At 38.7% G+C, this 26,891-nt stretch overlaps 1 protein-coding gene across 8 annotated transcripts in view; it reads right to left on the reverse strand.

The window, feature by feature from the left end:
- Nucleotides 1–25,893, reverse strand: part of ERBIN (erbb2 interacting protein) — a 116,892-nt gene extending 90,999 nt beyond the window's left edge. For 5 of the 8 annotated variants that reach the window (XM_057405486.1, XM_057405488.1, XM_057405485.1 and 2 more), the window contains exons 1-3: nt 25,784–25,893; nt 25,247–25,338; nt 4,728–4,841 (exon numbers count right to left, since the gene is read on the reverse strand). The gene's annotated coding sequence lies outside the window, so the exon portion shown is untranslated. Of the gene's footprint in view, nt 1–4,727; nt 4,842–25,246; nt 25,339–25,420; nt 25,446–25,783 lie in introns of those variants that run through there. The other 3 variants (XM_057405482.1, XM_057405484.1, XM_057405483.1) reach the window with 3 other exon arrangements.
- Between the last annotated feature and the right edge of the window lie 998 nt (nt 25,894–26,891).

Genomic DNA, 26,891 nt, shown 5'->3' on the forward strand with positions numbered 1-26,891 from the left:
TTAGTCATCCTGCACATGACTGCAAGCTGATGGTCCAGAGCAAGCTATTTATGCTGCAGCTTACCAGAAAGAATACCAATTAACAAGTTTGGGGTTTTTTTGAGTTTTCAAAAATAGCTTTAAATATTTACCTAACTTCATCAAAAGAGTACTATTCTTTTCCCTCACTCTGCCTTTCCTAAATTACAGGAAGCTATTTTAACCATTGTACTCATCATTCTTCCTACCAAGGATCAGTGATACTAAGCAGACCACCCATAAGCCTTTTATTTTTTCCTCCAAAGTGAATAACTAACAATTCCTTCTTTACAAAGATCCTTAGAATTACTGCTCAGTCCTTGGTGAGCAGTATTTCCAATAACTTGGTTTTATATCAGAATAAGGTTTTTTTTTTCTTTCTGCATGTGTTTTATTAGCTATTCCATTTGCCTCTCCTCTGAAACTGATGTTCACTTTGAGTTACTCACTTCAAAGAAAAATCTGTCATCTCTTTTTGTCCTAAAATCAAGCTACTGATGATCTTTCAGATGCCTTCCAACCCAAACCATTCTATGATTCAGTGAATCTGTGAAATACACAGCACTCTTCCTATAGTACCCCTTCCTTACAAATTTAAAGCAACTCATTCTTTCTGCTTTTGTGTACAAGGCTTCTTTGGCCTGAACTTATTGCAGACTGGCTAGCTGCAAATTAGCCTGCTCCATTTTCTGCTCTTCGTGACAGCCAGTGTTTCTCATACTGATGTAGAGTTCTGTAATACATCAGGCTGTGAAGCTCTCAGCACCATTGTTGTACGATCTTCCAGACATAATAACAGTACTGGAAATCTGTACATCATATAAACTTGTACAATTAAACTTGTAATTTTTTTACAATTTAAATTCATATAAAAGAAAGTATTTAGGCAGAAAAGTACTATGGCACATGCATTACAGCTCCCCACAGCTGCTTAAGACATCATTGGAAATAAACCATTTTACTAGGTATTTCTTTCTTGTCATCATTTATTCCCATTAACTGGAAAATATACTTTCCTATTATAACAGATACAGTGACACCATTAAGAAAAAATTGAGGTGAGCGGAAGAGGGGATAACAACAAAAAAAAGGACGAAACAGTCAATGAGGTCTGTGAGTGACAAAGAACCCATATCTGAAGGGTTCTGAAGTGAAGGTATAAGCACAGACATTCTTGAACCAGCAAATTGCACTGCGCAAGACCTTCCAATACAACTGTCAAAGATAGTTTGCTTGCATACACTAGTTAGTACTCTTATCTCCACTGAAGAATGTAGCTGGAAAAGATGAAAGCAGAAGAGGAAGCCAGAATGCGTATGCTATTTAAATAAGATAGAAATATTTTGTGCATACTTTTCTTCTGAAATCACCACTCATGTTAATGGCACCACATAAAAAAATTTTTATTTGCTAGCTGCTGAGTCGACAAATGTGATTCAAGAACTGCTTATGCAATGCAAGAGGGAGTTTCCAAATACCTAGCCTTTGCATAGAAGTAAACAAATTTGCCTAGATGCAGTCAGGATTAACACTGTTTTCCTCAGAATATCCAGTTTTGGCCATATGACAACGAGGAAGCTTATCATGCAAGCTCACCCTCTGATAACCTAATCTTGTTTTAGACTGACTCTTAGCAGTGCACACATTTTAAGTTATAAACTAACTACCACCCTTCATAAGTCCTTAAACTAAAATACTGTTCAACAAAGCAGTCTAACAGATTTCAATACTGAAATGCCCATAGGTATGAGAGTCATTTTCACCTATCGAAACAGCTTGTCCATACTTCTTCTGCACTACAGTGAACACCAGCCTGACAGAATGACGAGTTCCCAAAGTGTATTGCCAAGATAAAACATATCTTGTGCTGACTGGATTAACCTATGAAGGTTAATCCACCTTAGATACATTTGAGCATGTACTGCATGTCAGAACTTGGTAAGGGGGAGATTTAGGCCAGCATTTATTGCTACAAGGAGAAATGAATCAGCCAAGAGGGCTCACAGAGTAAATATGCAAACCAAAGCTTATATAAGAAGTTTGGAATATGTCCAAAACCCATTGAAATAAACGAAACAAGAGAATACTGAAGGGAGGAGATATAGGGAGTCCTCTTCAGCAGATACTGTTGTCTTTATTCAGATGGAAGTCTTGATGGCAAGACAATGAAATAGGATTTTCCTTAACTGACTCTAATTACAGACAGCTTCAAAGCAGCATCCTTTAAGCATGGTCAGAAGATCAAACATGCTCCATTGCAAAAAGAGCTGCAAACACCCTGTACAAGTGAAGATTTCAGGGACTTGTAAAATTCGCCTATTAGAGTATGGATTACAAAAAAAAAAAAAGCACCTGGCAAATTATTAATTTTAGTTTTTTACATTTGTCCTATATTTCAGCTATACACAAGTAAGAATTCATTTATGGTCTGTATCTTCACCATGTATTCCAGTAACTGTAAATACACATCAGTACACTACCTTCATGGTTAATCTATGCATTCAGCAGTGTACTTATTGCCAATTTAGCAGCTTGACAAATTATAGCACCTTTTCCAGAAACTTTGTGAAGGTGAAAACACACTCAACTGGCATTAAGAAGCCTCTATCCAAGAGGATCGCAAAACATGAAGAGCACTTACTAGGTCTCTTGTGATACCTACAGTAAATACTTCATCATAACATGATTTACAACTGAACTATTCAAGTTGCAGGCACAAACCTATCACAAAGCCAGCATTTGCTTCCTCATCCTGTTCTTTTTAGCTAGTAGAGATTTTCTTCACCCAATAAAGACTCATTATTCAAGTCTGATAATGAACCAACAGTTAGGACTGAAGAAAGGACTAGACATAAGAACAAACTACTGCAAAGCAACAAAAACCCCTTTAGATTAACCATTCCATTTGAATTCTCTTAGTAAGACTTAATATGCATTTCAATATGAAAATAAGCAGATCAAAAATAAAACTACAATTATAAAACAAGATTCTAATACAACATAAAATTACTCTCAACATTCAAACATGTTTATCAGCCTATTTTCTACATAATAGGGAATGTTATTGAACAATATGAATAGCATAACAAAGAAAAGGAACTTTTCTAAATCCTAGCTGTGCACTGTTGCCTGAACTCCCTACTCTGTTATTGTTAGCTTGGCAGTAAATAAGGCAGTAGTAGTTTATTAAAAGTCTCAGCCTATCCACATCATAAAATTGTGACAACTTCTTCAGTCAGAAGAACTGTGCAAGAAATCTCAAAAGTCTGGAAGAAAATGGTTCAATTCTCTCTAGCCAAGGATCTACAGAAACTATAATGCTGAATCTGTCACACAGAATATAAAATAATTTTAATAAATATAATGAGGATTTTCCCCTATCTCAAAAAAATAATCTGCTTCTCAAATAGCTTGCCTTTCCTCTGTACTTACCTTTTTTATTAAAACCCACTCTTTCCCCACAAACCCATTTTCAAGCATAAATTCCAACACTTGTACTCTCTTTTCATAATGGTTCCTAATTTAAACCTCATAAGACACCTGCATTTCTAAGTACAACATTTCTACAATACTATTAAGCATTTAAAATATTATTTTTACTATCATTTCCGTCTCAAAAGTCAAACATCTTCTGTGGACACTTAAAAATATTTGTGAGTGTATTCTACCTACATGCCTGAAGCAAGAGACAGAGAGAGCCGAGTGAAAAATGCATTTGCTCAACAGTTCTAATTAGGATTAAGACGGTATATTAAGATGAGGCTTATCCTACTGCAGATCCTACTCTAGCATATCAAGATCAAAACATACCATGATTTACTTAAGATTTTTGTGGTGCTGCAATGAGGCATACCAAGAAAAAAGCCACATAATTCTTGTTATATTGTCCCTATAATTCTTATTGAGGAGCTACGGGCATCTGCTGTTGAATTATGGGATTAAAAATAAACTTAAAACAAAAAAGACCCTTCAGTTTCAACACCAAAACATACCACTAACAATGACAGAAACATGAAGAACCAAACCAGACATGCTTGCAACTTAAAAGGAAAAAAAAAACCAACAAAAAAACAACAAAAAAAAACACAAACCAAAGCCAACCTCCCTAGCAAAGCAAAAACAACAAAGCCCACCAAATATTAACCTTTGCCTAGATAGGATTATATATGATACATATAAGTAACTACTTCAATAGCATTAAAGTTAGCTTACCCAGGGTATAAGTATTTATTTGAAACTGGTTCTATTTTTTGCATAGAAATTACTAAAATGAACATGAATTAACTTGAAATGAATGAAATTAATTAACCTGGATATATTATGATACAATGGGTTACTACCTTTTATACATTATGCAGCGTTTAAAGTAAACAAGTTATGCAGAAAATTACAGCAGAAGCAATGAAAGCCAGGTTGCCTATATCTAAGTGGTCACACAGAGCCATATCAATATGACAAAAATGCAGACAAAGACTATGTCAGCGTAGCAAAAATCCCCACTGCTTCTTGAGAGAAAGCAACCACAACTCACAGTTTTTACACATCTTCTCTACAAGCTACTGGAATACAAATTCAGCAGCTAAAATAAAAGTCTGTCATGCTTACACGAGGGTGAGAGAAGATATTATTAAAACACTGTAGGGTAACTGAAACAGTAAAAGCACCTAAATATTTCTTTTCCCTGATCTTCAATACATCTGGTCACCTACCCGAACTGTTCCACCACTGCAAATTCACACCATAGGAGTCTGGATCAGTTTCTCAACTTGGACCACAGTTTCACCAGCATGCAGAACAGAGTTTATTAAACCATCCAGATGGATCTGTGAAAAACAATTCAGAAGTGTTTTCAAGATGACAGGTATAAGGGGCCTTGAACAAAACCTAAGACAGTTTCAAATCCACATATTAACTTTTTTTTAGACTAGAATTAAACACAGAAGACACAGAAATGGTAATATGTAACTTACCACCATTCTACAATTCTACAACCACCATTCTACAATTACTCATTTTTGCCCTCTGCCAAATCTCAAAGGCAAACAGAGAAAGCAGTGTGCCAAAACACAAAAAAGCTAGAACCAATTATCATCTCCTCCTTCTACCGCAGTCAAACCAAAACATATGCATTGCTAGCAAGCTTGAGTTCAAAACAGCTCCCTTTCTGTTACTTGCATGAATGGAGTTTTAATGCAATTATCAGGTTAACAAAATGTAACCAAACCCAACAAGAATTTGCATGTGGGACCTCAACTGGATGACTTCCTCTTAAAGTACTGCTGTCCTAGTGAGCCTCAAGCCCTTCTCTGAAAGAGAATCTATACCACTCACACTCTCACCAATACTCCCCACAGCCCTCATGGGGAAATACAACTCCTTGCAACAGATGAGGCTTTAAAGAAGCTGCAATTATTTTAGTTGGACCTGCCAGTTGCCTCTGATTTAGCTTAACACAAGGTTTTACCGAAAGTCTGCAGCCACAGCTATTGGCAAGAGTGGAGAGAGCTGCTTACAACTAGTTGGATCTGTTTCTGAGAAGATTACTCTGCCTGGTGTGCTTTTGTGAAGTACCACCATATACTCTATATGTTGAGGATAGAATGTTTTATTACATGGTCATGGCTAGCAGCTGAGAATAATGTAGTAAGTCTAAGATGTACACAGAAGACACCCATCTTGTGCCTAATCTTGACAGCATTTGTTAAAGCCAGTTTAAATAACGTGCCCAAATCATGGGAGAGGAATATAAATTGCAGACGAATGGTTTTATCATCTGCTTTTAAAACAACAAATACATCCCAAAAAAAAAAAAAAAAAAAAAAAGAAAAAATCTAATACATTAAGGTTTCTAACTGGTAACTACAATCTTTCCTGAAATAAAGATTCTCAGGACATCAGATACTCATTAGCATACTCTTTTCATAAAGCATTCAATATACAGATACAAAACTGATTTTTATGATTCCTAACGTTTCTAAGACAAAGAGCAGCAGCAGAATTGTCATTAAAATAGCTGTTTCCGCCACTTCCAGAACACTCTGTGAGATTTAACAAACTCTAAAGCCTCCAACTGTTTAACACATCTCAGCTACCTTTTCCAAAACACTGTTGATATCAGGCTGATGGTGCCACCACCAGCACAGTGAAACCTCTGAAGGATGCCAGGGTTGATGACTGCGCTGCTACTTTCCTGGCTTGCTTGGGAATAAAAAATGTGGATTGCAGTCCCTTACAGTGAGGGCTCTGGAACTTTCCTCTTGAAATTTTCCTATTGCTTTCCCAACTACAGCCAAAATTTTTGCATAACTGAAAATACTAATATCATTATATTCAATCAGGATTATATCTGGCCAGCAGCTCTCTTCAAACACACCCCATTTAGGAACTGCTGCTCAATGATGTGAAGACTGAAATGGCTTAGCTCTTATGAAGAGCTGAATGACTTCCCTCACCGCTCTCTTGCAATTTTCCACAGGTTAACTTTCAGTTCAGTTTAAAATAGCATCCTTATAGACAGTGGACTGTTGAACATGCTGACTCCTCCAGACAACATGTTCAAGTTTGTGACTACGTCTGTCAAGCCTTGAATTCCACAGTAGCCTCCATTATCACCAGCACTTCCCCTGCACCCCAGGTAGCAAGAAAAATACTGCAGTAACTGTAGGGCTATCTAAACAGTGGACAATTGCACAGATCATTACACAAAAGGTTATTATCTAAGGACTGGAAGACTGAAACGCTTCTTCACCCAGTGTTCTTTCTCCCTGAAGACAAATAAGATGCTGTTACAGAAGTTCAAAAGATAGGCATCAGTTTAACTCCTGGCAACTGCAATATATTTCTCGTGACCATTAACCACCTTCTTGTGGTCAAGAACTCAAGATTTCTTCTCTTTTTTTCTTTAATTAAAAAAATTACTATCCTGGCATACATGCTACAAGTGCTCAGTATTAAGTTAGACCCTGAAAGTTAAGGGTTTGAGAGAAACAGGAAAATAACCATTTTAAACGTGTTTATAAGAGCTTTCACTCTGGCACTTATTCCCCTAATGTAAGTTTTCCCCACCACATGATAACTTAGAAATTAAGAAGAACTAAGGCTACGGTCTACTTCTAGCTTTTTCATTATCACATACTCCTAATTTTTAATTAAAACATATGCTGCCTAATTAACACCAAGAATCCATTCCAACTCAAACCCCTCATGGGCAGATCACTATATAAAAAAGCACTCAAGTTATGTGCAAGTTAAAAACTCATTTCCAGAAGAGTTATGAGCAATCAGGACTTTTCAGAATGAGATAGATTTATGCTGTTGAATGCACAAAATCATCCCTTACAGACAACATCTGACAGAGGACAAGTATTATTTGGGCTGTAAAGACCATTACAAGAACAACTCCACTACTACACTTGTGAAAATCATGCTGCATTTCAAAAAAATTTGCAAATTAAAAAACAGAAGAAATTTTTATCCTTTTACTCCATTTCTAGTCTTCTGTTACTGATGTTCCTTTTTTTTGCAATAGCTCTACAGCATGAAAGATCAGGGTCTGCTTAACTATATGAAATTTCATTTAACTATTGCAAAAAAATAAGGTGGTGTTAGTAGCGCTATCAATTACTTCAGCCTTTGAAAGAACATATCATAGAGCCCACGCCCACCACTACTAATATTATATTACAATCCAAGGCTATCTTCTGCTTTGACTAGACTTACTGGAGGAGGATGCTAGATGGAACGTTTTAGGGAGCACTATTCTCATTTCATTACACATTTCACAAAAAGCCAAGAAGCATCATCACACCACCATCTTAGCAATATAGGTCCTCTTACTGATAGCAATGAGCAATGGAAATGATCACTTAAAGAAGCAAAATTCATTAGAAATATTCCATTAAGTGAGCTTTAATAGGGTCAAAAAGGCTATTTGAGATACTTGTAAGTCAGTTGTGCGTATAATATCTGTGCATAAGATCTACTTACCTAGCATTTACCTTCTCAAGGAACAGAAAAAAAAAGATACTACATGATTATACCTTTTCCATTTCCTTCCTCTACCACAGCAAAGTAAAAAAGGTTATTTAGATTCCTTTCATGCACAGTTTAGCTGAAACCATAATTCCAAACAAGGCAAGAAGATGAATTTATGAATGTCATGATTTAGCAAATTGCAACTGCTAAGTGCACATACAAAATTGATAATTTAGCAGCTAAAATAACGCAATAAAACAATAAACAAATGTTCTCCAAAATTACCTTCTAAAAACAACTAACTACTTTGTGTAACTGACTTTTTTTCATTAAATGGGACAAATAGGATACATATAATTACAAATAACACATGCATTAGTTTGCCTATATTGCAAGAAGTTGTTTTGACATGTATTTATTACAATTCTAAAAAGTCAGGAAGAAGTGCTTAAACATACTCGACTACTGTCCTCCAAAGTGTTCATAGAGAATTTGGTTATATAGAAAGTCAGACTGCTGGAAGCTAGGTGATTGACAGCAGAGGGCATCAATGCGCAGGTACTTTGTGAGATTAAGCATTTGCTGTTGAGTAGCTGGACTTATTTTTACACAACATAAACACCTAAATTTTACACAGGATTCTAAATTCTGCTCCAGATTAACAACTCGATGGGAGGGGAGGAAAGGACCCTCTTCATTATTGTATGTTAATCTCACTAACCTTAGCTTAACTACTCACTATCGTTTCAGCAAGCAGAACTCATGGTTTATATCCAAGTAACAATAACAATACCAAAAACTTTATGACGTTAGCAGAGAGAGTAATTCTTATTTTGATCTTAAAAGGATTTTAAAACATCCATTTTCCCCTCTTATTTCAGGATGTTGATATATACATATATATAATGTAAACACATATACCTAAAAAGCAGTGTGTAGCTTGTATTCTAGTCATACACCAGAATAAATATAAAAATACCTACAGTTATCATGACCCTTTGTTGCCCAGAATTTAAAGACATGACAGATGCACTAAAACTAGACTCCAGTCCCTCAGAAGTCTCTCAATCTTCTCCAAAAGAGACAATACTACAGCATTTCAAAAAAACGGGGGGGGGGGGGGGGGGGAAAAAAACCAAACAAAACACAGAAAACAACAAACAAAACAAAACAAAACAAAATCCCAACCAAAACCACAACAAAGTAGGAAAAAAAAAATCAGAAGAAACATAACTTTAAAAACAGAAAATGTGAATGCAAATCACAGTTTTTCAATCGCATATTCCCTTGGAGAGGGAGGGATGAATTCAAACATGAAGTTATGCCAAAAAGGGATACACATGCCCTTAGGTTCCGAGTAGATTGCAATTTACCACACTCTAGATTCTTATTACAGATAGACTCTCACAAATGAAGTACACATGAAGGAAACATGAAAAAATGTGCAATTCTTTCATGCCTATTTGCAAGGCCAACAGACATTTCATTTTTTAATTCCTAACTCGACTGAATGCATTTTTAAAGAAAAAATCATAGTATATTTTTTAATCTGGGGAATGGGAGAAGAAAAAGAAACCAAAAACACCACCACAACTCTGGAACACATTTAATCTTAGGAAACCAAACCTTGGTTTCATAAGATGAAATTTCAGTCCCAGAAAATTTACCATCATTACACTAGCTCCTGCCAAATATGAATATCATCACCATTCAGAAACTACTTTAAGAATATGATATCTCCAAATCCTTCTTTATCTTTGTAATTCATAATTTGGAAGAAAAACTAACACATAAATTATCTTATAAAATATAACATTCAAAATAATTTGGGGCTTAATATATTCTGCTGAGCTTTATTTCCACGGAAAAGCTTTTATTCTGCTGAGCTTTATTTCCATATGGAAAAGAAATTGTCTTCCAGCATTCACTATTTTCTCTGATGTGCTACATGAAGTACTTCTCAATCAACCAGAAGATACACAGTTATTCTGTGGATTAGAGAGCAGGGCACACAAATAGACAACTACTGGAATAAGAAATAGCTTATCCACTTAAGGGTGTTTCCAAATCTATTTGACACATTACCATTCCAGTAAGCAGGCAATGTCCAACAAAGCTCTCTTGCAGAAGTAATTGTTGCTAATTACTTCTAACACTAATCGTTAGAGTTCTGAAGAAGAAAAAAGTCCATACAACTCAAATATTTTTCATGTAATGGCTCTAAGAAATCCACTGCAAGGAACAACAATTTAAATTCTTATATTAGGAAATTACCTCAATCTGGGATAATAGGAACTGCGATACTTCTCCCCCCTTCTGTTAGATAGGGGGCAAAAACTCACTAGTGCTTTTCCACATTGTTCCAGCCTAGGCTCTTCAGTAAAGCAGAGATTAGCAGAGAATCAGAGTCTTAAAAAGCTAGTGCCAACACAGAAAAAATGTGTTTCTGTTTACCTCAATTACCCATCAATCCACCTCCTCCTCATTGTATGGGCTGGGCCCTTCTGGGAGAGAGGAAAGATCAGATGCTCTGTCTCCTGTACTTCATGAGTGCAGGACAGCCAATTGAGACTATTATATGTAGCCGACACAGCAACTTCACACCCAGGTGGTAAATTTCCAAGATTTTAGAACAATTAAACTAAATGCCTCCTGTTCTTGTATCTGCTTCCCCCTATATTACGTTGCACTTTTAATCCCTCCATAAATTAAGGTGGTTTTACATTGCCCATCTGAAATGAGAAAGAAAACTTCAGTAATGGCTTCTCACAGTATCAGTGACAGACGTTTCCAAGTCCATCATTCTACCAATAATACATAATATACAAACCTGTTTACAAATCATGCTGACTGCCCATCACCTGTCAGTTCTCCATTCACACTAGCCTTGGGATCTAATTTGAAAGCAGAACATCCCACATTCAAATACTGTTGATCTACATATTTCAATCAAGAGATCCCTCCAGACTATGGAAAACATAAAGCTACCAGAAATCCCTAGGAGCTAAAGACGCTAGCTATAGAAGTCTCAAGAGCAAGTGCTCTGCAAGGTAGCCTTCAGGAGAAAAGGACTTCATTACTTCTTCTCCTTTTCCAATTTCAGTTCTTAGCACAGTTAGTTATTTCTCTCCCCTGCAACAATTAAAAACCATTTTATAGACAGGCATAAAATTCCCAGCCTACTGTTCAAAGTTTAGAAGTCAACCTGCATATGGCAAAAAAGCAGGAAAGGTAGGAGGTGGTACCCTTTAAATTTGCAAAGAGAGAGACAACTGGGTTAGTATCCCAGGTTTTAATTGCCTTTCTGACTATTTATAGAAGAATAATTCACGATCTAATCAATCACATATGAGGAGCAACATTTTCATTTACTGTGACCAAGTGAAAGACTTTTCAAAACCAGCAACTGTGACTTAAAAGGCAAGTCAGTTCTCACTGTGCTTAATTCAAACTAGAGACTACCAAAGAAAGAGTAAGCCCTGCTTTTCCATCAAACCTGCCTTTTATTAAATCTAGGGTTCACACAACCACACCATTAGTGTCCAATAGTAACTGACCTGCAAGATATCAGGAAGAATATTTCTCCAATTAGATCAGCTTGCTCATCAACTCACTGACTTTCAGTTTCAAGTCTTCAAACATGACAAAAAGGATCCAGACACAGCAAGGAAAAGGAAACATATTGCCTATGTCAGAGGAGATGCAGCAGAATGTAAAACTTCACATTCAGTCACTGGCTTTCTTAATCCTTTAAAGTAAAGGTGATAACTTCATTATTACTGGCACATATTTTAATGCTCAAAACAGCACATGCTGGTAGCAAAATTCATTCCTGCAGGTCACATTCAATAATTTGCACTGCCTGGGTTTCATAGTTTTGGTGTTTTTTTTTTCTGAAAAGAGTCAACCAGTGAAGACAAGAAATTTAGGGAGTAGGGATGGGGAGAATAATTCAAAAAGGAAAAATTAACCACGCTAAATATCTCCAGGCAACCAAGAAGCAGTTAAGACAGTCATGTCACTGAATAGTGATGGTCTAGACACTGACTATATCAGCAGTTCCTGTTCCACACTCCGAATTAAGAAGTGAAATAACTATTTACAAGATGTGGTCTTCATAACTGCAAGGCACCCTTGCTCAGCAAATGCTGTGCCTGTTTTTGCAACAAAAAAAGGCAATTATTTCCCCACAAAGCAATGCTTTACATTTATAAAAGTCTTGAGGGAATGAGACTAAAGTATACAAAACAGACCATCTCCCCAACATCGTAAGTTAAAATTTATCTACACTTACTTTCTTTTAACAAAAAAAAAACCAAAACCCTCTTAAATTCCAAAGTGACCAAGACAAGAAGCTACCTTGTCAAGAAGTGCTCATGACAAAGCAAGTAAGTCCTGATAGGAAGAAACGGAAATAGCTTTCTTTTAATAAAAAAAATAAAAAATATTCCATGATGCTGTCTTCCGGTCTGCTCCCAGGTCAATATTATCGATGTCTTGGAAGTCTAAGGAGAACGAATACGAACCACACAAGACTATTAAATAAAGCATAACAGCCAATATGCTTTTAAAAGTCACAACAATTTCATGTCATGGTTAATTAAATCACACAAAGTAGAATCAAGTTGAAAGGTACCTAAAAAAAAAAAAAAAAAAAAAAAAAAAAATCAAGACAATTCTAACAAAAGAGATACTGGGTGAATCCATGCACTTGGTTCTACAATGCTATGAACAGCACATGTTAGCAAGAAATTTGGAGTGAACTCCAAAGAAGAAAAAAAAAAAAAATTAAAAAAATTAGTATACTCCATAGACTTGCTTGTCTGTTAAAGTCAGAATGGCAAGAGCTTTGATGAGAGTTTAAGGTGGTCAAACAGTTAAAAAGGACAATATACTGTAACTGCAATTTGCCACCACTTCTAGGTTCTGAACAGCAAAAAACAGCCTTTAGGTTTTGTGGAAATGCAGTAACATTATGATAGTCCAACCACATCATCAAGTCCAACCACAACAAAGATGTTTCCAAGTTCATTTGAAAATTAATTCCACTTACCAGTGATGGTGAGGACTGAACTGGGAATAAGTTTTTAACTTGATATTTCACACTAAAAATGACAACAAATCAGACTCTAGAGAAATAACAAATACCTCTAAGGTGGCAAGGCAGAGGGGAACACCTACAGATACTTGCTATGGTGCACTGGAAGTACACTTCAGAAACACAGAAGGAAAACACAGACCTGATAGAACATTTCTCTGCACTATTTCTGGTACTTCCTACAGTTCAATAGCTACAGAACAGTGCTATAGCTACTGATACCTGGGAAGGGAGTAGAAACACTGGAATGAATTGTGCTTGAGCAGCTCAGGTCTCCCATCAACTAGCAGGACCATTGCCCTTCATGAAACAGAATTTGATGACTAGAATGAAGACGAACATCACACTTCACAGAAGAACAAATGCTGAAAAGAAAGAAAGCTCTTGTACACCTGAACATGTTTTCCGTAGATTTTCTCTTAATTATCCCAGCAAAGGCTGAGACAAAATAAGACACATCACAACCAGGGAAGACAGATGGACTGCCAGAACAAACAGGGAAGTGCACAAGAATGCAGCTCATGTGAAGCTAGACACAAACAAGCAACTCCAGGACTTGCTTTGGACGGTATGCCTCACCTCTCAGCACATGAGCACATTCTTAGTTGGTGGTATCATTATTGTTGGAGAGCTAAAAATTTCAGGGAGCAGGAAGGGTAGAATTTAGAACAGGAAAAGAAACACTAGCGTCTCCTCTTTCAATCCAGGAGGCAGGAATGTAATCAAGCTTCACAACTAAGCACTTAATATCACAAAAAAAAAAAAAAAAAAAGGCATAGAAATTATGATAATTATGCTCTCTGCTACGAAAAGAAAACACTTGCCTTCACTCTCCTTTTTTTCAGGGACCCATCACTTCTTGCACAAGACAGAACAACAAGAAGCAGCTTACATAAGATAATTCACATAGGTTAATTTTTAGCTGTAGGTCTAATCATAGAGATGGAAGAGAAAAAACAAACAAGAGGAAAAATAACATTCAGAAAGGACAAGCAAAATTACTTTAAATATACTTCACTCTTCTGTGCTTAAGAGCTATAAAATCAAGGCTTTCGGGTTATTTTAGATAAGAAGAATCTATGCAAAATATATATGGAACTACATCTTCTAGAGAGTCATGTATTTTCAATTAAGTTTTTAACATATTTCCCTTCCAGGTAGGAAGAATCAAAGTGACTAGCACCTCCCTTGCAAACAAGGAATAATATGCAACAAAATGCACTCTGCCCTGGGCTTGTTTCTTAATAAAATAGCAAAATCCTGCAATACTTGGAGCTATTAGTTGTAAAGGTTCCCACTTCCTGTCTTGAGAACTTGCCGGAATTAGAGCTTGGGGAGAAGGAAGATCCTTCACTGCTGATTTTTATTTTCATCAACCCTGGTTTGCTATCAAGCAATTACATGCAACTCTCACAAGAATGTGAACAAATACATAAGCTACCACCTTTTACAAAAAAAAAAAAAAAAAAAAAAAAAAGAAAATTTAAAAAAAAAAACACATCCCACACCAAAAACAAGCAACCAACCTCCAAAACCACACTGAATACCTGTATCCTGTGCACAGGCCTAGATATCCAAGAAGAAAAACACAATACCCTTTTTCGTACACAGCACACCTATTGATAACCTTATTGTTCCACGTTCCATCCATGGCATATGTTAATCAGGAGGAAAATAGGGTATGGAGAAACAAACGGTAATGAAAAAGCTGAATGTGTAAGTCAGCAATTCATATTTAATAATACCCTCAATATAAGAGGTTCTTTTTAACCCCTTACTTCAGGAAAGAAACCAGATTTCAGAAAAAAAAAACCAAACAAACCAAACAAACCAAAACCATAACAATCACATTCTGTTTGGCATTATATTTTTATTCATTTGACATATGTTGCTTCCTGAATGGATTCAATGTATTTTGGCATTCCAGAACAAAACTGCTCTAATCATGTTTGGCACTTCATGTACAATGCAGCCAGGAAGCCACTCCTTAGACTAAGCAGCCATCTGCAGCAGATACCAAAGGTTTTTAAACAAGCAAGCTGCACTGCTGTAAATATGCGGTATTTCAATATACAAGAAAAGTTCTCATCTATTAACTAGACTATCCATCTAATTGCCTGCAGATAAATTCAGGCAATCTGCAACACATAGGAGATCAGCACAAATGAAAACAGATGGGGCAGGAGGGAAGAAACTATTTCTTATCAGAAGATTCCTGGTTAATTATTTTGCTTTCTAAATCATATGGTGCATATATTAAAATAAAACAGCCCCTGATTACCTGCTTTACATACACTCCCCCCAAAAAAGTAACTGCCAGAATTCCTAGCTAAAACTAGGATGGAACAAACAACAGATGTCAGAAGAACATAGCAGGCCCAAAGCAGTATGAGACTTTGAGATACAAAGCAAGCAGAGGCTGGATGTATGGGAAGAATAACCATACTTAAAACTCTCTAGCTAATAAAATGGATAAACTGCCCGGAAAGACTGCTGCATCAACTCTAGACAGGTTTCACAGTTCAGTCTGTGTACCAGGAACACAAATGGAAATACATTCACAGATCAAAGTTCAAAATACACAAGTGCATTCCTTCCTATTTGGGGGTTGTTAGACTTGGGAAAAAAAACAAAACAACAACAGCAAAAAAAAAAAAACACCAAAAAAACACAAAAAAAAAACCCACAAAAAAAAAACAACAAACAAACCATAACCCTGTACTCTGTATTTTCCAGATTCTAAGCATCTTCTCCCTCTAATTTATACAAAAATTATGACACATTTAGCTCGATGTTATTCTCAGCAGTTTTAAGAGTTACCACCTTGGGCAAATAAAGGAAACCCTGACCTGTACTTCTGTCCACTATTTTCTTCCACATTCATTTTACAACTGATACACAGATCCTGATTTATTCCAATCAGCTGCTCACATCTGTGATTTGCTCTTCTCTGCATTATCTGTGGCTCTAACTACAAGCCTTTTCACACCTCCCATGTGGCCAGCACTGTTATTCTTGCCTTCTGTTTACTCAGCTTTACTCTCACAATGAACATTTGATTTTGGCAACTTACAATCTCTTTCCACTCCCACCACAGTAATAAAACTTTGAAGCTGATATTTTTTGAACAAAATTATTTTTGTCTCTACTTAGTCTTGTGCTCCTCAAAGCCAATAGATGATGATTAAAGAAAAAAGAAGAGCTGTTATGTTATTTTTATTTTACTACATCAGACATTTTGAAGATCAGACAAGCAACTGTTAAAACAAAATTAACAGAAGGTTACTCTTGAATGGCTTCCAAAGTATATTTGCCTCTTTAAATAGGGAAAAATGATGCCTTATTGCTTACAATACAAATTTCATTAATTATTTGGAATCTAGGCAATTATACTGAAAGTGCTGTTATCTTTATTATGTAAGATAATAATTCACTATGTAAAGCCAAAAACAATTTTTCACCTGACAGGAGGTTTAAGTAGAGCTAAGATTCTTCCTTCCCATCACGGTGCAAATTATAGCCTCAAAACTGAATTCAGAGTTGATTTAATAATAACTCAGCTTAAAGCATTACTTAACTTCTGACATCCTGTGCTTTCTAGCGTGAGAAAAAAAAAGAGTTATAATGTTACTTTAACACTACTGAAGTAAAAAGTGGAACAGTGCCATGCTGATTTGCTATTAACCTGTCATCCTACTTTTCTCAGAATAAGAAAACCAAGCAAAATTGCACAAAGTAGGAATTTCAGAAAATTTCATAACTTTGATTTCAAATAATTTGAATTGTCCAGTGCATACTTCCCTTCAGGCTCTTCAAAGATTAAAAAAAAAGTTAATACAAGTTTGGAAAAAATGGATAACATTCGGATCTTGAGTAAAGGTTATTACCCTGTACATTATTTCATACTCTGAAGCTGAAACTTAAAAGCTTCATCAAGATTTAACACAAATGGAATGATGGGTGATCTGTGGAGCTAAAATGAGCAAATATATATATTTTAATTCAGTGGAAATAGGTAGGGACTTGCACCATCTTGGACAGACAAAGCACAGAGAGCACCAGAACGAAAAATTTATCAGTTCTTGATCAGCTGGTTTATGTATAGAGAGAAGTAAGAAACAGAACAAGAAACACGTACTGATTAAAGACGTGTTTCTCTCCCATTCCATAATGGTTTTTTTTAACCTGATCCACTGACAGGGCCATAATCCTTCCCTTGAGACACCACAGGCTGCTACTGCAAAACCAGTTCAGTAACACTAATGTAATGAAAAACTACAGGACATTTGAAATCTTGACCTCCTCCATAGATTTCCCACAATGAAACCCCATAGAAATGTTTCCCTGCTCCACTGCCGTTCTCTAGTAAGAGCAACGTTGCAAAAAGCACAGAGGAACGCCATGATTCACACCACTTCTGCTTTGCTTTAGTAAAGCAAGACAAAGCGAAGTGCTCCTTGAAAATCAGAGGAGCTCATCCAGATAAATACAAGCAGAAAAGTAAATTATTTTCATCTAAGTCTATTAAAATCTATTTTAAGTCTACCCTGCTTTTCTAGTACTTGTACTGCTTATATTTTCATTTATTTAGATGAAATCTCTGGTACTGGACCCAAAGCATTAACATCTAGATTAAGACTACTGCACTGGCAGAACAGGATTTTCTAATAGCCACAGAAAGCTCACTCTCTCACAAAACAGTGTTCAGAGAAGAAAAAAAAAAAAGTTTCCTAAAAGACACAAGTAAGATGTCCCGTAACTACACTATAGTAAAATATTAAAGTTCTGCTAGTTTATCCCTCCCCCATATCATTTCTGATTGTATGCATCAGAATCAGAGCCAGATGGCTTGCCAAATTCAGAGTTCCAGTTGATTTTCCCTTCCTTCACACTCCCAGAAAAGGCGGAAACACCCAGGTTGAACCATCTTCTTCTTTTCTTCCGGCTTGGAGTTCAATTCTTCACTTAATTGTTACCTTGTTTTTAACAGTTTCCCAACACCTACACGTGAACCAACAAAAGTGACCTTTAAGTAAAATTCTAGGTTTGTTCCGAATACTGTTTTCTAGAATTCTGCACTTACTTCCCCCTGCCTGTAATTCCTCCCAGATGATCTACTGAAGAATTCAGTAATTACTCAGAATAAATCACCCTGTATAAATTTAGTAAAGTACAAACTAAAGTAAATGGTATAAAGACTGGATAGCTATGTATCAGAAAAATGTGAGTTTCTTAACTTTCTCCCTCAGTGATGAACTTTATTGCCAACCCCAAAAAATATGGAGTACCTCAGAAATTAAATGACTCGCAGCTCCAAGGTTAACATCACAGATGATTATGTGACCAGAAGTAACCAAAATGAATATGTTCTAAAAGCACCTAATTACCAAGCTAACAATCCAAATCACTACAGACAGATTTGCCACAGCAAGCAAACATACCAACAGCAGACTATCAATGCATATCAACAGCTATCTGCACATTCAACTCTTCCTTGGGATACACCTACCTTGTAGGCCAAAGTGGAAACTAAGTAAATTCAACACCTGGACGTTATACTCTGTAGCATGAGCACGGAAAGAGTATATACAGAGTGTTTTAAGTCGGGAAAGATTTAGACTGCTACACTGCCACACTTGAAGTTTACTTCTACTGAAAACACAGCCTCACCCTTGTAAATACTTTGCAGCCAAGGGGTTTTTTTGAGAAGTTGTTTCGTTTGTTTTGTTTTTGTTTTAACCACAAGCATGCATGAGCATGTACAATTTATTAAACATAACATTTCTACAGAGGAAAAAACCCTATAATTTACATTAGCATCATTATTCATTACAAGTTCTCCAATATTCAGTTTCAAGCATAAACCTCCATCCTATCCTCAGGGTTACCAGTAAGTAAATATAGAAGACATGCAGTCATTTAATCAAACTAGTGAGAATGTGCTGATCTTCTAAACTGTCATTTCTCCCCTTGGGTAGAATAATGCCAGGACAACTACAGACACGTGTCGGGGGGAAAAAAGCATTGCTCAAAGTTTATTAGCAGCCAAGAGTTTTTTTAGTAGAAGTCTTCCAGACAAGCCTGGAAACACTTTCCACCATCCAAACACTTTAAATGGCATCCACAGTCATTTTGGATGACTGAACCTGTAACTGACATTGACAGGCATCTGGCATTGCATTTCAGACATTTGTTCGGATGTACTGATGTAGCTCACAGCATCTATGCTTTGCCTTAGGAGACTTGTAAGTTTTGGAAGATATGTACTGAAAAACTCCAAGGACAAGGAGGGCAAGGAAGAAGAAGAAATAATGTCTGCAACTAAACTTAGACTCCACATTATGGGACGGAGGACTAAGTTAAAATATGTCACTTTTCTTCCAGAACTCTCTGTGAAGACAGAGCCCCCAGTGAAGCTGCCACAGGAACTTCTTTGGCCAACTAGAGTTGAAAATTGATGAGCACGCTGCAAACTCAAGGTACAGTACTTCAGGCATTAAAACCATCCTTCTTCAGCTACTTTTAACATACTAACAGAACTTCAAATATTTTTAATTTAGTTATTAAGACTGAAACTTTCCTCACCAAGGAGAATAAGGCCCTGACCACTTCACAAGGAGATATAATTTAACTCTTCATGTGGAATGGGCTGTGTTTCATTTCAAGTATTTGTAACTTTTAGTAATGCTTCAAACCACTTCAGATCACCTTCTATTCCTAAAGCTGTCCTCGGACAACTGACACAAAAAGTAGTCACTGAACACAGGAGGAGAACTATAGCCCCACAATCTACTTCAGAAGTGCAATTTTAAATTTAAGAGAAACAAAACTCAAGACTCCTAAAACAAGTATTTCCTTCCTACCTGCTTATTCCTAGAAAGGAAATTCTACTCAAACAGCTGCAGTCTCTCCCACTGGAAGCATGTGATAGCCCAGACAGTCAGAACATTCACTTCTTGGACTACGTCTGTGTATCTCTGTTCATTCCATCTCAGCCAACTTCATGACAGGGCCTACAAGACATGAAGCAAAGCACTGTACATACTGAACTATACAAACTTGAAAAATTCAGAGTGCTTAGAAGACTTTTTTTCTTGGAAAAGAAGCTCGTGCACTCAGTGAAATCAAAACTGATCACCCTGAAGATAACTGATCTACAGCTTCTTCCAGTTATTATTCTCACAGCGTAGATCTAAATAAGGGAATCTTAAAGAATATTTGCTTTCAGCAGTTCATTTTACTTTGCATATATAATACAGCTTTATGCTTGCAGAATTAAATTATACAAAAGAGTGAAACAAAAGTTGGAGAAACCACAGATCTTACAGAAGATGTGAGAGCGTATAATACTGGGTATTTAACAATTGCGGAACTATAAAAAAAATCATGCATTTTGGAATCACTTTCCTTCTTTGTCATGGCTTTGATCTTAAGGGTACAACAGTTGCCCTTGCTATTGTAAGCAATCTTTAGTGTTTAGCCTGTGCCTAATCATTGGATGGAACAGTGGAAGGCACAAAGCATTCCCTCCCCACCCGCCCGCCTTCCCTAATAAAAGTTGTGTACACCACTTGTTACCTAATATTTTCTTGGCAATGCCAGAAAACAGGATAAAAAATTATGGCCATCCCATTCATTGTCTAATTAAGCAGATAAAGAGGGAGGAGAGTACATACTATGTTATCTAACTAGATAGAGCCTTCAAACACAAGAAGCTCCAAAGGCTCAGTTACCTTCTGACCTTATTACAACTTCCAGAATAGCCAAAGCAGCCAAGACAGCTCACATTGTCCTCAGACTCTGATTAATCATCACTTTTTGTTCCTATGTAAAATGATCACTTAGTATCAAGTACCTACAAATCAGTTCCAGATACAGAAAGAACTAATCTACTTTTCAACATAAACTACCCTAGGGGAGTCACAACACTGAAGTTTTCCAATATAAGTACAAGTCAGTTTGGTTTCATTTTGACCAAATGAAGAGGTTTGTTTAGTTTTATTTCTCAATTATGCAAAGTCACAATGTCTTTTTAAAGGTGGAAGGTGCAAATTGGTGTTGAAACATTATGCTTCTGTATTACCTTCAGAGGAAGCATGGGTGAAATTAAAAAGAGTAATAAGCCAAACACCCATATGGAAATTTAAACACCAGAAAAAGAAGTATCTTAAAGAAACTTGCTAAGTAAAGAAGGGAAGCAGTAGAAAAAGCACAATTATCCCAAGTTGTCTATATAATAAAAATACCACCAATTCTAGCATAGCAATATTCATGTTTCATTTTTGTTTGCAGAAGATTTATAAATCTCTCATAAAACAGCATCTTTACCTTCAATTCTTAACATTTAAAACATTTTACTCACAATACATGAACATTATTCTTAATTAGAAGTAAAAGCTGTATTTCAATGAATACAGGCAAAAAACCCATCATACTTATCTTGTCATAAGACCAGTCAAGTTCCTCTACATATCACCTGTCCCTATATAATCTTAAAGTCAATAGTATTGCTTAACAATTAATTATTACCAAAGTACATTAGGCAGTGTTATCTATGCCTACTAACTTTTACTGATACTTACTCAGTGGCAGACAAGTGTGCCACCTGTGCTGATACAGTGGGCTCTGCATGCCACCTTCACATTTGGAAACTGCAGTGGCTCTCCAAGAGGCGAAGAAAACTAGGACTGCAGGAAATTCACATTTGAAGCTTTCCTCAAAAAAAAGTACTTGCTATCCAGAACTTGATCAGAGTCTGTTACACCATGCTCACAACTTACCCACAACACTAACAAAAAGATACACCTTACGCATCCAAAACATTAAGCAAAACTTTCAATCAGTTAAACTTTCAAAGTTGTAAAAGACATAATCTATACCTCACAAGTGTGCACTGGTCTTCACAGATGCTCCAAAGACACTAAGCTAGTATGTAATAGGTTGCCACAAACAGTGCACTTTCTAAATTGGGGCTGGGGTGAGGGTAGTGTTGTATCTACAGCCTATTTACAACACAAACTGATTAACTTTTTACCTTCAGTGTTTCCACTCTGACATGAGAACTGTGGTCTAACATATTGCTTTACTGACTCCAAAGCTGACAAGTTAAAACAGTGGTGTTTCTGAATCTTCATATTCCAAATAAACCACTTTTAACCTCCTGTATCAACTGCCACCACCAACATTGGTATGCTCACATAGGAATACAGTCTACTATTTTCATATAAGTATGAAAATATCTGCAAGAGCAGCTTTTCCACCAACTCAACCGGTTACCCATTCAGAAAAGGTTAGAATTGTAATTCCTCTATGTGGAGTAAATGGCAGACCCTCCCCTAGCAGATCAGGTTATTCCATAGGGAGAATCTGCTGAAAATATCAACCATTTGATCTTTACGTAACATTTTCCCTAGAAGATTTTCCTTTTTGCCTGGGAGCAGGAAGGACAAAAACAAAACAAGAAAACAAAGCAGACAGCCAGTGATTCATTACACCCCAACAGGAAAGCTGAGTTGAGGAATTTGCTCCCATCGCCTTCTATTTCTAGAACCTACTGCTAACATGCTACATTATATGTAGCATGTTAGCAGTAGGTTCTAGAAATACTTAGCTTTAATGTTCCAAGCATGGCTCTTTATGCCTGGTACTACAGGCTCTGAACAAACTCTAATGAGGACAAAACATAATACTGTTTTCTTACACCACCAGCTTACTAATACACTATGCAACTTTCAATCAATAAAACTTTCTCCATGGAGCCCCTTCATCAATTCTGTATGAATGTGACGAGCAAATGAATACCCTATAGAGCACTGCATTTATACCAACCATTATCTGGTAGGCATCTTATTCATAAGACAAATCTATTCATATTTGTACTAATATGATAATCATCCTAATGATAATAATATTCCATGGCATGCCATATGCTGTAACTTTCAGCTATTTGATTGCAAGCATAGCTACTTAAAATTACCAATGTTTACTTCAGCTTAATTTAACTCATGAGCAAGGAACAGCCAGGTCAAAAGAATGTTTCCTCAAGCCATCAACACATACCTATGAAAGTGCTGTTTCAAGCAACACGATCTACCATATGTATAGTTAAATTAATTCATTCGTGATGAATATTATTTTAACATTATTTTACTCAATATGAATATCACCGTCAGACTGATTTTCAGTTGATATGGTTGATCTTGAGAAAGAATACACTCCTTCATAACTCCTAAACTATGTTAATGACACGAATGGCATTCTATGATATAACCATCAGCTGTAAGCAGTACTGAATTACACTTTCATCATTAAAAGGGGCTTTATCCATAGCTACCATGGTGACAAAACACTAGCGTAAAAAGTTGTGGCTCTACTACAAGGACCTATTCTTCTATATGGCATTGAAAAATATCAAAACCATCATGAGAAACACAAAAGGTCTGAAAAGAAACAAAATTGCATCCATTACGAACACAGTGGTTTACAACTAAATTTGTCATGCATTGCTACAATTCCCCATCCCCCACACCACCCCACCCTCCCAAGAATCTCGAGTCATTACTGGGACTAAAACACTGCTTTGGAAAGTGATCGTTCTTTGTAAAAGGATTACTCTGTTTAGCCTTCATTGCTTTTCTGCCAAGTACAAGCCATATAAGGAAACTGAAGTTCACTGCCATTTATTTTGTTCAGCCCTTTCTGATGCCTAAGAATAACTCTTACTGCTGCCTGGAAAGGTAGGTCTATAAATTGCAAGCCAATCATTTACTTGTTATCAGCCACAGAAGCCACTTTAGGTCAGTTAAATGTTAACATTTTTCTTCACAGTAGATCAAACAGATGGAGTTGGCTTAGTAACTTTTTCCTCAAGTACTACATTACTTGATGCTGTTACAGAACTACACAAGTAGGATTGCTAGAAATTTTGCATAGAAGTTATTTTGCCCAGGCCTCACCAATACCAGCATATCTCAGACACCTGAGAGACTGAAGCACACAAATCTCATCTGACCAACACACTGCTTTTGAGTCTGACAAACAGGAACAAACAAACAAAAAAATATCAGCACAGACCTATGTCTACCAGATCACTTCGAACATTCACAATATGATAAATACTTTGCCTTCACAGAAGAACCAGTAATTGCCTCTTTGAGGCACACAGAATGAGTCTGTGGTGAACACTTCTACCACTACATGCAACTAGTTAGCATAACTTAACAAGCACCAGCAATACAAAACCTTACACCCAAACTTCACAGTTGGTTTTCCACCTCAAACAGGATGCCTTTCAAAAGTAATAAAGGTCAAAGTAGTCATCAAAAGCAAACAAGGCTACATTAATTTGGAAGTTCAACTGAACATAATTCTAAGAAATCAGACCACTAGCTAGCACATACTTTTTTTCTCTAATGTTGGTTCTTAAGGCACACTTCGAAAGGATCAAAATGCAATACAGACCTCTCCTGTACAAGCTGAAAAATATGCAGTGCGACTCGTCATCCTGAGGACAGAGAGGGGGCGGAGGGGAGGAAGAGAGGTGGCGGCAGCAGGCAAGGGGGAAAACTGCGACAGCATTTACAGAAGACTACGAGGGCACGTTTTTATAAATAAATTTAACATGTACCTTGAAGAAGACCAGCCAGACGCTAACCGATATTCCAGAAAACAAGGCAAACACAGGGAGGGCCAACCCTCAAGATCTTTCCATTAATTAAAAAATATTACCTTCTTTAGGACTCCCTTATTTCCCGATAAGTTAATTATACTCGCGGGGTTAGCAATCTTTTTGGAAGGGAAGGAGGTGAAGCAGCAGAGTCAGGGAGTGGAGCAGTTTCAGTTCAATACCTTCCCCGACCGAACAAAGAAACTTCTGTGTCTGAGGAGCTTAAAAACTTTCAGTCTCCCCAGACTCTTTCCTCAGCCTCCATGAAACCAGCGACTACATTCATACAAACACCACCTAGGCGAGAGGGAGGAAAACACAAAGCACAGCTAACTACGCGAGGCGGAAAACAGAGGAAAAAAAAGGGCCAAAAACAGGATACCAAAATGAAGCGTGAACTCCTTCCTTCTTCCCCACCCCCTTCAGCAGAGGAAGGATTTTTCTGTTGTTACTGCTGTTGCTGCTCCCCAAGCCTTCTCCATTTAATTTACCTTGTCTGTCGAGCGTCTAAACCAGATCCAGCAGGCAGGAGTTTCTTCCGACCCCAAGGAAATGTGTTAAATCCGATCGAGTTTTCTTCTCGCTAGGAGGAAAAGGGCAGCGAACAGAGAAGGGAGAAAGGGAGACGGGGGGAAGGATCAAAAAAAAGAGATGAGACAGTTTACATGGAGGAAGGGGCGTTCGCCGACCCGAGCGGTCGACGCGCGTACGTCGTGGGGAGAGTAGCAGCAGACCCCGGCTCCTCCCAGACCCCGCCGGCCACGGTGTCTGGCCCACGAGCGGGCCGATCCGCGCGGGCCCCGCCCGGCGCCGCGACAGCCCGGCAATAAACGACGCCCGGCAGTAGGACCGCAGCGCCCCACACACACAGCAGGCCCCGGCAGCACAGCACAGCACGGCACGGCCCGGCCATTCGCCCCTCGCTCGCCCGCCGCTAGCCTGCCTGCCTGCTTGCTTGCCCGCTTGCCCACCCGCCTTGCTACCGCCCAGGAGCGCTGGGCGCTGCTGCCCCACCTCCAGCTCCTCACCCAGGGACGCGCTGCCCGAGCGCGGCCGATGCCCCACACCTCCTACACCTCTCAGACCCCGCCGCCGCCAAGGGCAGGAGGGGAGCGGGAAGGCCGCCTGCTCACCTGCCCGCCCGCCGCCACCGCCCTCTCTCCCCGCCTCCTTTCGCACACTTCCCCTTCGGTTCAGCCTCCCGCCCCCCTCCCCGGCCTCGGCAGCGGGGTGCCCGGGGAGGCGGCGGAGTTGTGGGGAAGCGGAATGCCCAGGAGCAGGAACACGACGGGGAGCGGGGTGCTGTAACCGAGGAGGGAGTAGAGGGCCGCCGCGCCCCTGCGGCTGCCGGAGCCGAGCACTGCCGCCCAGGCCGGCGGAGGCACTGCAGCGGCGGGAGCGGGCAGGCGCGGTGGGAGCGCCCCCACTGGCCGTGACGGGAGCAGGGAGAGAGACGGCGGGCGGGCCGGCTACGCCACCGGCGGGTCCCACGAGCCGAGCCGAGCCTCCCCTCCCCCGCCGCCCGCCCACCGGTGTGGGGCTGAGTGCAGGAGGCCTCAGTGAGGCCAATCCCGGGCCAGGGGAGTCGTGAGGGACGGGCAGCCGCAGCCAATGGGGCTCTGCGGGGGGCGGAAGCGGACTGTGGAGGAATGGGGCGCGGTGGGGGCTGAATGCCTTGGCGCCGAGCCGGGCCTGGCCGGGGCCGGGGCGGGGTATAGCGGGGAAGACGCGTCTCGGGGCAGCGGAGCAAGCCCTCTCTGCCTCCGTCCGATGTGCAGCCGGCACCGGGGTCGGGTGTGGAGCCTGATCACTGAGGTCCAAGTGCCTGTCTGGGCCCCCCCTGGCCCGGCAATAGCTCAGGGCTGAGGACCCCGCGGCGGGATGCGGATAACGCTGGCTTTCCCCCACCGCAGTGGGCACATCAGTTGCGCGCTTAAGTGCAATCCCCAGTGATAAAGGTGTCCCCGGGCATAAACATCTCGGGTTCCTCGTTCAGTAATCGCACATGCTGTACGCAAACCACTGATCTATCACATGTGAGGAACCCGCCATCTTGGGTTGGTGGCCGTCCCACAGCTGCCACTGCATTGCACCTTATACTCCATCAGTTATAAGGAGCTGAGGGAGCAAACACAT

This window comes from Pezoporus wallicus, unplaced genomic scaffold (assembly GCF_028554395.1).
Source record: "Pezoporus wallicus isolate ANWC-B61680 ecotype Strahan unplaced genomic scaffold, APGP_CSIRO_Pwel_v1 scaffold_2696, whole genome shotgun sequence".
NCBI lineage: Eukaryota > Metazoa > Chordata > Aves > Psittaciformes > Psittacidae > Pezoporus > Pezoporus wallicus.